Below are 13,925 nucleotides of genomic sequence, written 5' to 3'. Positions count from 1 at the left end.
CTCATCTTACTTTTTTTTTCTACTTGATCTATTTGTTTTACACTTGCTTTTCATCCTTCCCTGCTTTCTTGTGAACACAACAAACTTTTTTTTATTATTCCATTTCCTGACATAAACTTGTTAAAAATGCATTTTTTTAGCCATTACCATAGATATTATAACATGCAAACTTAACATGATATTCTCATGTAAATTATTAATACCTCCCTGAAAAAATGTTAAAATTGCAAAGCACATTAATTCCAACTTTACCTCTTCCTGCCTTTTCAATTATTTTTATTTTAATTTTATAAATATTCTACAAATATTTAAAACTCAATTAGACATAATTTTGCACAGTAAATATTTACCCAATTATCTTTTCCACACAATTACCTTTCTTCCTACCTTTTTTCCACACAATTACCTTTCTTCCTACATTTCTGTTTTCTTCTCTGAGATCATTTCCCTCTTCCTTAAGAACTCTCTTTAGTATTTATTTCAATGCAGGCCTTCTTATGACAAATTCTTTCAGTTTCGCTTAAAATATCTTTTTATCATATTTCATTTTTGAAGGATATTTTCTCTGGACATACAATTCTAGGTTGGCAGTCATTTTCTTTTAATTCTTTCAATACTGTCTTCTGACTTTCATCATTTCTGTTGAGAAGTCAGCTGTCAGTCTTAAAGCTTGTTCTTTAAAATTTTTCTCTCTGTCCTTGGTTTTCAGCAGTTTGACTTTGGCGTGTGTGTTGGCTTTCTCTGTTTGATTCCTGTATTTATCCTCTTTGGGATTTCCTGAGATTTTTAAATCTGTGAGTTTGTGTTTTTTATCAGTTTTGGAACACACTCAGCCATTTTCCTTTCCAATATACTTCTTCTCAATTTTCTCTTTCTCTTGCTGTCACTCCAATTACACAAATATTGGCTCATTGCACAATTTACCACATTTCTTACACTTTGTTCTATACTTCCTATGATTTTTTTGTTTTAGGTTGGATATTTTCGTTGACCTGTATTATACTTCATTAATTCTGTCTTCTTACATGACCAATATCCTGTTAAACCATATATTGTGTTCTTAATTTCAAATATTATGGTTTCAGATTTTATTTCCTATTTATAAATTATAACTTTATTTTTAAATTCTCCCTATTTTAATTGATTTTTGCCTACATTTTCTTCTCTCTACCTGAACATATTTATAGTAAAGTTCTTGTCCACTAACTTCAATATCTGGATCCATCTAAGGTCTCCTTTTAGTGTTAACTTATTTTCTTTAAGTTATTGGACATATAGCCCTGTCTTTCACATTCCTAATAATTTTAAAGTTAATTCTGGGCATTATATATATTTAAAAAATGAAAGTGCCTCTGATGATGTTGTCTTTCATCTTTTGTGGTTCAGCCTTTCCTTGGCTAGGCAAATACAGTAGGCGGCAGAATGGACAGCTGATCACCTTATCCAATCAGGGACTGAGATGAGTTGAGTCTGGGCTGCAGTATACATTTGGTTCACCTCTAGCCATAGAACATGGCCTTCCAGGACTTTCAACTGAGAAAGTCTTCATCTCCTGAACACTAAGAGTCTGCTATAATTTCTGCTCTGCTTTCTAGACGTCTCAGCTTTAGAAATCCTGATCCTTTAGTCTTCCACTTTACATAGCTTTAAATTTTGCCAAATGATTTGAGGGGAGACTAGCTCTGTGTTTGAGATTCTTCAAGTCTCCAATCATGTTATTCCAGTCTTATGCAACTGACATGGGGTTGTGAGCATTTAAGCCTAAAGCTTTTTTCTCTCATCTTGCTATGAGAGAAAATGGTCTGTCTGAAAATGAAACCAATAGAAAGGAAATGTAAAAAATGTAAAAATGTAGGAAGACTGGGAATGATGACATTGTTTGAGTCTCTGGTCTCAGTGAAGCTTGAAACTAATACTACCCCTCATCTTTTTAATTATGTGAGTCAATAATCTCATTTTTGCTGGTTGGAATTCAACTTCCAATCACTTGAAACTGAAATAATCCTGACAGGTATAATCACTAAATTGGCATTTTGCCATATGCCAGCTTTCAATCCATTTTATCTTTTCATTTTTTTCCTCAAGTGAAAGTCACTACCATCTTTTTCTTCTTCCACCAGTTTGGTTTACATTTTTGAATATACTTAGGTAATCCCTCCAGAAATACATTTCTATAAGAGACTTAGAAACCTCTAAAGGAAAAACAAATCTATCCAAAAGAAAATAGGCATAAGCATAGTCCAGAAACAGAACTTCAGAGTTGTAAGGAAAGAGTAATACTGGGTACTTGATTAAACTGTTTGGGGAGCTCATGGAGGACACCATTTGGGGATTTTCAGCAATAGCCAATGTTGGAAGATTTGCTGGTGACTGTGGTCAAAATTATTAGGCAGGAAAAGGAACCAGTGAAACAAAGACGATTATTACTAAAAATGACCTTCTTTTGGACTCCAGCCTAGGATACTGGAGGAATCCTGGTTTACTACATTCTACTACTGGCTTACTACTAGCTTGTTGCACCATGATGGAAGGCTAACTCTTATCACTTAGCATCCCCAGAACCTAACATTATCTTGCACATAATAGGTTTATGAATGTTTTTGGAAAGATATCCATGTAAAGGGAATAGGCATTAGATTGAAAATTAAAAGGTAAATATTCTATTTCCAGGTTCACCAAATACATCTTTATGACTCTAGTCAAGCCATATAACCTCTGAAAGTCTCAGTTTTCTATAATATCTGCTATGCCTGGTTGAGTTGTGAGAAAGATGAAATGAAAATGAGTATGGCAAAGCACTCTGTGAACTATAAAATGCTTTCCAAATGTAAAAGATTAATAATATTATTAATGCTGATAATGTTCAAACCTATACATTTATGTTGTGCAATTTGTAATTTAAGAAGTCAGAAAGTTGATTAAAATTGCAAGTGTATTCAAAGGTTTAAAAATCTTATTCAGATTATTCTTAAGAACCCAAGAAATATGAATAGGGCTTTATTGGGTCATACATTCCTTTACAGAATTTACTATGAATTTACTAATTCTCCCTATGAACACCAACTCTCCCTATTTTCATCTATTTTTGCCCACCTCTTCTTCTCTCTATCCTCCCAACACATGAATGTATTTACTAACTCAGAATCTCCCCAAATCCCATTATTTAGAGACTTTTATGGAGGTTTCATTATATGGACATGATTAACTAAATTAACTGGCCATTGGTGATTGAACTCAATCTCCAGCCCCTCTCCTCTCCCTGAAGGTTGGGAGGAAGGTCTGAAAGTTCTAATCCTCTAATTACCAGATTGGTTTTTCTGGTGACCGGCCTCCATCCTGAAGCTATCTATCCCTGCCCCCATGAGTCATCTCATTAGCATACAAAGGACAGTAAATTCTAAGGGTTTTAAGAGCTCTGTGCCAGGAACCAGGGACAAAGACCATATATTTATTTTTATGATATCACAATACGAAACGAATATCACCTCTGACATGTGCACTCTGCAGTTATCCCTTACTTAACCATAAATCATCTAACAGAGAAATTATAATTCATTCTAAAAAGAAAATCTCAAAATATTATATCACTTAATCCTTACTAGTAGTCCAGCTAAAATTTTAGCACCTGTACCCATGGCTAAACTTCATTCATCAGCTACTATTTGAAGCAGATTAGTACAGACAGACTTAATGAAATAAAGGAGCTGGTTTTTTAAATGTACTAGAAAACCAGGTTAAGGATAAAATAACATAGGTACAGGTGTGTTTATTTGCTAATCATTTCTCACCAAACATTCAGCAACTAAACTATATGGATATATAATTTTTACCTATCACATTGATAAAAATTAAATTCAGTATTAGTGAGGGTGTGGGAAAATAAATACTCATATATTTTAATGTAGTAGGGTAAAATAGTAAAGAATTTGGGGGATTCAATTTCGCAGTATCTAATAAAATTTCAAGTGCAAATGTACTCTAACCCAGCAATTCCTTCTAAATATGTATTCTTGAGATATATTTACACATGTGCAAAAAAGCTTCTGTAATAATGTTCTTTTTATTAATTGCAGTGGTGAAAATGTGAAAACACTCTAAGCATCTAGCAATAAGGGAATGGTTCTGACAAATGCTGGTACCCATTTGGTATATACTTAGCAGTTAAAAAGAACATGGTAGATATAGCCTTGCCAATATCTCAAAGATAGACTGCCAAATGAAAAATCAAGCTGCATAGTTTAGAATATGACCCTCATAATGTTAACAAGACAGTAATAAGTATACATGACATATGTTCAAAAATTATATATATAATTGCATATATACATATCTATCTATACATATATATATATATATAACACATAAAACTGTTAAAAAATGATTACCTCTTGGAAAAGTATTACTGTGAAGGAACAAATAAGAAAGACTCACTTTTTATTCTATGTTAGTCTTTCTGGTTAAATTTGTGTCATGAAACTGTAGTCATATGTTATTTTGTAAGACATATATATCTCTGAATATTCCTGTAAAACAAAGTACTCCTCAGATCCATTCAACCTATTCAAATATAGGCAATGCCCCCTAAAGTCTTGTGAGCATGGCTTTCCAGTGTGGCAGTATGGCCTGTCTGTACTCTTCCATACAAAAGCACCAGCAGATCCTGGGGCACCAACAAATCTGAGACACCTGATTTCCTGTCATCAGCCTTTGAGACCACCCTACTACCCTCATCCTGCACAGTTAATTCATTTATTATTGGATTTGTCGTTCACATCACAGTATCTCTTCTCCTACTCACTCCTCTGCCCTTTCTCATTCTACCTGTACATTCTCCCATCTCTGCTTGTACCATGGAGTCAAACCTGCATTTGAATCTTAGCTCTACCACAGTTTGTGTGGAATGGGGCAAGTTACTAAAATTCTATGAAGTCTAGTTTCTTCACCTATGAAATTATGAAGATAATATCTGCCTTCCAGTATAATTGTTAGAGTACTGCGTGTGAAGCATAGTGCTGGGCTCCTATTTAGGGCAAAAAAATAACATCTACTATTATTATTTTTCTTTCTCTAATTAAGCCATCTCCTTCCCTGGTTCAGGGACCCTGCAACACATCAATTCCAAAGTTCCTGAGCACTCTATACCTACTCTGATGACCCTAACTTCTGTCAGTGGGGAATCATGACAGACACTTTCTACAGGAAATACATTACTCAATCTTAACTGCTCAAATTCTATAGCAGCAGCATCATTACATACATTGTGTTCCAGAGTGTGAAAGATAGAAAAATATTTCCTTGCAATCAAAACAACATGGGATCATGAGTGTGTCTTGTTTTTGTCTGGAGTACCAGGAAAGAGACATGCAGAAGGGTGAGCAGAAAGGTAAACAAAATGGTTTTCTTATGAGCATAAAAGAAATGATAGTAGGATATAGAATGAGTAAGTATTAAGAAAAGAACTACTAAGATGAATCAAGCTTCCTCTGGGTCGCCTCATACGAAGGCAAATACAATTCTTCTTTCTGAAAGACAACTTACCTAAAACCACATTACATGTATGGTTACCACTTTCCATGACACACAGAAACACATTTGAATTTGATTCTGTAAAGCATGTAATTTAAACCTTGACACAGTGCTCTAAGTGGGTCCATAAAATCTGTGCTGTAGGGTCTAATATATAGGTGAAATCACATTATGATGAAATTCTTTCAATTAGGTAATTTCATCCCAAACCATGCTATGGTTACTATGATACTAAAGTGCTATTATCCAGTGAAGTGCTGTTTCTCATTGCTTTTTGTTATTTTCATTGTAAATATATTCAAGAGCACTACAACTATATATGAAGTGGTACATTTTAATGCTTTATTTAAAAATTCGTGCTTAAAGTAATGTTGATTTGTTTCTGCCACTGTAAAAAATTTTAAGCCATGTAAGTGGTCACATCTTTTAACAAGAAAGGCATGGTTCATAAATACTTTAAAGACATACCAACAGCACTAAACTGAACATGAATCCTGCGGGCTAAGTGTGTGGGTTCCCAGTCAAAACAGATGCCATCCTCCATAATACCTGGTGTTTTTGCTGGTATTCTTTATATTGCTATTATAAGAGCTCTTGATAGTCAAAAGACATCTTCGTCTGAAGCTTTCTTCTAGAAAACATATCCTATTTAATAAATTAGGTGTAAAGCTCTTTTAAAATGCTTTGGATTTTATTTATCTTAAATAAATTCTGATAAAAATCTAAATCAGAAGTATTTCACCCAGGTGAAGACATAAGAAAATAAAATGGTCTTTCTCTTATTTTATTCCTTCATATTTCCCCCTGCCCCTCCTAGATATAATAACCTATTTCTGAGGTAATACGTATAATTCTGTGACAAATCCACTTCAGCCTTGGTAATGCCCTTCGTTTTGACTTCAAAACATTCACTGGCTCTCATGGATTTGTACTATTTAACACCCAGATAAAGGTAATCTGCCTTTTTTAATAACGATGGATTACATTTTCTAGTTACATTCTCTTATTCAATTGGAGTTTTTCAATTTAAGCACATCTATTCTAAGGGAAAAATGTAATGTCAGTCTGAGAATAATTGTAGTTATTAGAAAAGTAAACATGACGAAACACAAAGTAACATAAACTGAAATTATCTGATTAAATTACTATAGAAGACTAGCATTTCTATGGAAAAACAAAGTATATGCTCTATATTTTACCTCTCCTTTTTTTGTTATACGACTATGTTATAACTTGTACCTTCTCATAATCAAATATGTGGGGATGTGGGGATATTTTAAACAGAAATGAAAATTTGGAGCATGTACAATGAAAGAGACGCTATATCATCATATGTTTAGAGCCTGGTCTGACAGTTCCTAAACTAACAAATGTCTTACTGCTTTTATGGATGTTCTTCCTGAATACCAATTCCAGATTATGCCTCAAAGTTATATTCTGATAACATGGCTAAGTCCATTAAAACTTACTTTGATTGTGTAGCACTCACATACATGCAAATAGACACTACTTTATTGAGACCTATTCCACTCAATTTGAACCATTAAAAATGTAAACCCATATCACTGATAAATATTTTTAATTGCTTACTTAAGCTACTTAAATACTTAAATACAACCATAATAATAAAATCAGCTATGATGTTTTCAGGGTCTATATGATGTACATAGTACCCATCATTTTAACTAAGTTTTCCATAAACCTCACAAGTATTCAGCAGGATAGGTTTGCCGACCCCTTTTCCAGGTGATGAAACTAAGACCCACAGATGTGAACAAACTGTTCAACTAACTAGCTTAAGTAGTATTTGAACCTGGTCAACTCAATTCCAAAGTGTATGACCAGTCCAGTGCACCACTCAGATTCCTGGTAACCAGTTCTGAGACTTGAACCCAAGCATTACCCCAGCTCAGGACCCTGCATAGTGCCTGACATCTAGTGAGTGTTTAGTAAATGGTCAATGAATGAATGAATGAATACATAAACAAAATATTAGTCTTGGTAGAATACAGAATATGGCTCACAAGTTTGAAATGTACTGACTATCACAGTTTCTTAAAGCCAGCATGCAAAATCATGAAAGTATACTCAATGGTATAAATTTCATTAAAATCACATTTACAGCAGCATATTTCTATTTGAAGAACTGATACCCAAGCTTTAAAGTAATAGCATATGTGGTCTTTTATATGTAAATATATTACAGTCTGAGAAATTGGGCATATTGATGTCTTCCACTGTTTTCACGTAAGTTCACACTTAATTATGACTTGTTAATGGAACATTCCCTTTTTGCTGTGTCAGAATTAAAACACTGTATTTCACCTTCATTCCTTTTTCAGAGATGGCAATGTTTAAATCTGGTATTTGGGTTTTAAATCATGTTTTCTAACCAAAATTCCTTTGGAGAGCAGAATGCAATATTCAGTATTTCCAGGCATGCTGTTGTTGGACAGATCCTGTAGCAATGAACCTGAAAGATTGGCAGGATGAAAGAGTAAGAGTTCAGAAGGGACAAAGCCAAGATGCCAAGGTAGAAGGAGAGGAGAAAGGCAGGCGGTGGGGCTGGAGGGGAGGGAGAGCTGGAGGGGAGGGAGAGGTAGAGAGAGAGAGATTTGTATTTGTCTTACTACCTTGTGACGACCATGTAGAAGGACATGATCCTGTTTTGTAGGACTATTTTATTAAAATAATAAGAATATTGTGTTTGTCTTCTTTAAAACATTTCATAACAGTGCACCAAAAAAAGATATGGAGACCCTCCTGTTTCATTTCCTGCCTTCATAGAATGTTGTGTTACTAAAATATTTTCAGCAGAACCTGAAGCAATATAAAATGTTTGCTTGAGGATTTATTTTAGTCCCTTTAAGCTGAACTTCTGTAATCAAATCTATTTACAGACATTCCACAGTGCCCTATGGTTACTAGCTTATGCAAATGAAGTGTGACCCTGGGAATAAACCTCTTGCCCCCTCATCATCCTCCCTGGCTTCAAAGGCCTCTAGGCAATCACTTTTTTAAGTGAAGAGATTTTTAAGATGAATTGAAATAGAAAGAGAGGGAACACAACTTGATGCCCAATACTCATACAACCCAACCATTTACTATCTACTATTTTCCCATAAATATTTAGACACTAATTTATAAATCCATTTGGAATAAATGTGTTAGTGTGTAATGATTTTTTTTTTCAGCATCTTCTTTTACTTTGAATTCAGAAACTAGAGACCAATATCAATCAATACTCATTTATTCTAACTTCATTTCTTACTTCTTAAACTAAGGGTCACTAGACTGGGACAGAAATTGTTTAGTGATAATAAAATCTTCTCTGCTGATTCTATTATCACTGAAAATATATTTGTGCTGAGCACGAGAATAATCAAAGTAATTAGAAAGATTTATATAATTCCATAAGGACAATAACTAGGTATAAATTTAACACATTATTTGAATATATTAGTGTTAGGATTGGAATATATTGGTATTTACAAGCAATTAAGAAAAATAATGGATCCAGTTTTTTAGAAAAGGGTAATGAAACGGGATAATTGGTTGCATTTTCAGATGTGTTAGTGGGAAACAGCTGTACAAAATTTTTAAATGACAATCACCATAACAAACTATATAATTTTAGGGGGTTCCTTCCTACTGGACAATACCTTGAAAAAAAAAAAAACAGTTATTTTTTCGTGGGACAAAATGTTTAAAGTCCAGATGGCCAGTGGAGTCGAATAAGTTCTTGGAGGCCCCAGAGACCTCAAGGTCAAAGTGTCATCTCAAAATACTGCCAATTTTTAGAAATACTCCAGGATAACTCTGGGACCTGTAGGCCAAAAGGTCTCCTCTGCAATATTTTAAGGGATGGCAAACTACAGATTACTAACTTTTTAGTAATGGCATGATAACGTCAGATAAAGTTAGAGTGCAAGAAAACACTGGCGATTCCCTTTAAATATATATTTTTTTGAATTTTTGAATTTTATTTTATTTATTTTTTTATACAGCAGGTTCTTATTAGTTATCCATTTTATACATATTAGTGTATATATGTCAATCCCAATCTCCCAATTCATTTTAATTCCCTTTTTAGGTGTGCTGAATCTTTACCATTTTTAATGAAATATAGAGCTTTATTAAAATTTATTAAAGTAAATGTTATTTAAACTCTTTTTAATGTTCTGCTTTATGTAAAAATCATCAAATTTATGTCATGGGATTTTATTTTAGGCAGTTTATGTTGAATAGTCAGTATTTTACATAGATGACTACTTAGGCCTTGAAATCATAAGGCTGTGCAAAATCCTTGCTTTCAAAGGGGTCTAGGACCTCAAGACCATAGCCATCTGCCTGGAAAAATCTGAATAGACTCCAGAACAGGGGTAACAGTCCTGAATGCTTGGTCAGCAAAAAAGTGACCAAAAGGCAGGGAACTAATACATAATGTCCCCAAAATAGATGCCAGAAATAGGTGCTAAAACTCAGCAGGTCATTGTGAGTAATGACTCAAAGTAAGTTTGTTGTACTTGTGAATATTATTGAGAGGAAACATGCATGAGACCAGAAAAAAGGAGAATGATACAACAGAACTAAGAATCAGTAATTAAGAAGAAACTGTAGCATAGCAAGCCAAAATCATAGCTAAAATCCACTAAAAATTTTAATACTAGAGAAACTAAGAGCCCAGTAGAAAAATAATCAAAGACCTGTGGAAAGTAGGAAGTCCAGTAGAAAACACGCAATAATTAAAGAAAACATTCCTGAAAAAAAAAATTTATATGTACACACACATTTATATATATGATTCCAACTTAGCATTCTTACAGACCAAAGATTCCTTTCGGAAGCATTTCCCCCAGATACTTAGCTGTCAAATTTTAAACTTCAAGAACTAAGAAAAATTGGAATATAATCTCAACTGTGGATGCTGCTCCTCAGACTGAGAAAGGGATGGGAGGATGCTCAAAGATAAAGAGCTACTCTTACAAGTGCAGCAAAGAAAGTAGATAACAGAATTAAAAACAGCAATATCCTTTGGAAAGACAATAGAAAGCTCAAGTTCAGGTTCCATGGAATGGTCATGGTCTCTAACTTTTTTAAGGTCCTGGCCACTATGACAGAAGACACATCTCATTTCTCACACAGTTTCAGAAATTCCTGCTCTGAACCACACTTAGATAGCAAGTCACAAGACAGGATCCCTAGCAGCAAAGCCCTGGACTATGTCAGCCTTACCAGTTCTGCATACTGCTCATCACCACATGTCATTCACTAAAGAATAATAACCCAGGCTATTTTTCCTCAGTGGGTTAAAAATCTCAAAGAACAAAGGCAGAGGAAAAGCTCTAAAAATTCACAGAAATGTATCATAAATGCAGATGGCCAGAAAATAATGGCAATAAACAGAGGAGTGTATTTGAGGATAGGATTTACCTCTTTTGGCCAAACCATGTATGGAGAGGGCAATATGCTTAGGGCCCAGGCATTTCAGCCCACACTCCTTCAGCAAGCCAAGAGCATTCTGATACTGTTAAGTCATAGGCAACACTTCAAGGGCCACAGGAACCTCATGTTTTCGTCTCTATCAATAGAAAGATGCAACATACAGTTGCCTTCTGGGTAGCTGAATCCTAGCTAGGAGACACCTGAGGTCCTGGGAGACTGATATGAAAAAGAGCTTGTGCTTTTTGACTACACTTGTGAAAGATGCCCCATTTTTTTATAAGCAACGCTGTTACTACGAAGATGGGAGAGTAACTTCATAGGAAGTCCAGGACCATGGTGGCTCCAACCAGGGTCTTATAGGAGTAGAGAGCAATGAATCCCTAAGTGAAGGGGAAGTCTATGCTGTTAGCATAGGGTTGAATAAGGACTGAAGGCATTCCTGGAAGTAGGATATTGGATGCAATGTGTGATTGAAGCCTTTCAGACTCAGTCACCCTGGCCCAGTGGCTGTGCTGTAGTGACTGGTAACTAAGCATATATGCATAGGCACCCACTCCTGCAGAACGAGTAGGCATCCAGAAAAAAGTGCAGACAAGTTTGACATTGAAACCATTTGGACGAGGGAGGCAAAGGTATTAGTGAGCTGAACAAACTTTCCTGTTCGCTGTACGCCTAATTTTAGAAGTAAGACTAGCCTCCCCTTTAGCCTTAAGGATTTATGGAGCTTCTTGGGCAATTAAGGAGGTGGTATACTAAGAAGGCAGGTAGGTACTTGAGTGATTAGAGTATGTTCCAGGTTTGTGGAGCAGGACATACTACTTACAAAAGGAATATCAGTCTGTCTTCTAGGCTTTTATCATATTCATCATAGTGGCACCTCATTCTCACATCTTTCTGTTTTCAAGGTTATTACACTGTATTATTTGAAGTATCTTTACATAATTGTGCTCTTTTTGATGTTCTCCACACATACTCACATATGTACTTTCTAATAGGAAACTACTGATACAAACTTCCATTAACAGTCAGCTTACCTATTTATTATAGCACCTATTTTCAATTGATAAATTATGCTTTACTTCATGTGCTTACACTGAATTCAAAAATGTAAAATACAATTCCAATTTCCAACCAATAATGTCTTTCAAAATCTTGTTTAACCTCACCACAAAATTAATTTTACTTTAGCTTGAAACCAATTGCGTTTTCAAGGGATACTGAAACACAACAGAGATCCTACTGGGTTGTACTATCCACTTTTTTGAAACAAACTTGTTTTTAAAATTAACTTTAATAGTTATATATATATATATATATATATATATATATATTTTTTTTTTTTTTTTTTTTTTTTTTTTTTTTTTAAGTGAACCTGCACTGATCCCTACGAAGAGATGACACTGGGACTTACAGGAAAGACACAGGATATGCCGGGTACTAAGTAGACTAAGAGACTGCAGGATCCCTGACGTCTCCCGAAGGAATTTCAACCTTGGCTTTAAGGGCTGGGCCTGATTCGCGACAGCCCCTGACTGACAGCCCGGCGCTGCAGAGTAGCTCTCGGTTCTCGGTTAAAAGGGCCGCCTCCGCGGGGGCCACATGGCCCCCGTTTCGCGCAAGTGCGTGCTTTGGCGCTGCAGCCGGACTCCCAGCGCCGCCGCGCGCAAGCGCTCAAAGGCAGTGCGTTAGAAAATATGTTTATTTTTTACATTAAGACATTGAGTTGTACTTTGAAGTCTTTGAGAAAAGAAGAATCTGCATGTACTTTTATATACATCTATTTTTATTTCATTATTAAAATTTTCATCTGTTTTAGACAGCTTAGGCTAAATCATGCAGTAACAAATGATCTCAAGTCTTGTGGACTAAACAATAAAAGTTTATTTCTTGCTCACATTTATGCTCATCACATTGATGTCCTGCAGCTTTGCTCAATGTGCTCTTTATTTTGGAAGTAAGTCTGAATAAGCGGCCCTTATGTGGAGCGTGCTGGGTTTGTGACAGAGAGGAAAGAGAGGTGAGAATGAAGCAATGGCTCTCAAAACTACAGCATGAAAGTGGCATATGTCACTTGTGGCCCTTACTTATTTCATTATAACTTATTTCATATATATTTATACATGGAGAGAGAGAGAGAGAGCATTTAATTTATACACGGCCTCCAGGAAAGACTATCTGAAATGTTCCAACAGATCCTGGAGAAAGAAACTCCAAGATTTTATTTGTGTAGCTCAGTGCCTCTCTATTATATGATTAGAAAATCATCATATTAGAACCCACTCACCAAAAAGACAATTTCTCAAAGACCTATGTATAATAAAAATTTACCATGCCTATACAGGTCTAAATGACCCACTGTGGAAGTTATTTTGGTTGTTCTAAAAACATTTGAGTACATGATTATTAAATATCACAACTACATGTTGCATATTTAGGTTTATGCAAATATACACCATTATAAATAATTTTAACATAACTTACACAAAAAAGAAGGAATATAGAAAGGAAACCAATCATAATTCAAGAAACATAATTTACTTAAAGCAGGTCTCCTCAAAAGCAAAGAACATTAACCATATTACAGTCAAAAAGCCCAAAATATTTTAAGTATATTTTATTTATCTTTACAGTTCTGTGCTAAGGATAACAGTCATTCTCAAAGCAATTATTTTCCATTAATTACATATGTAGATAAACATATACATTACAATTAATCTACAAAAATTTACTATTTCTAAATAACAGAGCATGTTTTAGGAACTTAATAAAATAATATCCTAAAATATTATACTCAGTCTTCCTGCATCTCTCTGTAAATTCCAACATCTTAATCAATCAAAAAAAGACCTTCAAGGGTCAGACTTTCTCAATGTCCAAACCATAGGATTACCTCAGGATTTAACATCAGGCTCAATTAAATGCAAGTTACATAGATCTCATCTTTCTTTGGGCAT

At 34.7% G+C, this 13,925-nt stretch overlaps 1 non-coding gene across 1 annotated transcript; it reads right to left on the bottom strand.

Moving 5' to 3' along the window:
* Window positions 1-12,529: 12,529 nt before the first annotated feature.
* On the bottom strand, window positions 12,530-12,655 carry LOC133092829 (small nucleolar RNA SNORA76). The gene has a single exon (XR_009701183.1). It is a non-coding gene; the product is annotated as a small nucleolar RNA SNORA76 (small nucleolar RNA).
* Between the last annotated feature and the right edge of the window lie 1,270 nt (window positions 12,656-13,925).

Source organism: Eubalaena glacialis, chromosome 5 (assembly GCF_028564815.1).
Source record: "Eubalaena glacialis isolate mEubGla1 chromosome 5, mEubGla1.1.hap2.+ XY, whole genome shotgun sequence".
NCBI lineage: Eukaryota > Metazoa > Chordata > Mammalia > Artiodactyla > Balaenidae > Eubalaena > Eubalaena glacialis.
Note: the sequence above shows the minus strand (reverse complement) of the source record. Positions and strands in the feature narration are given on the sequence as shown.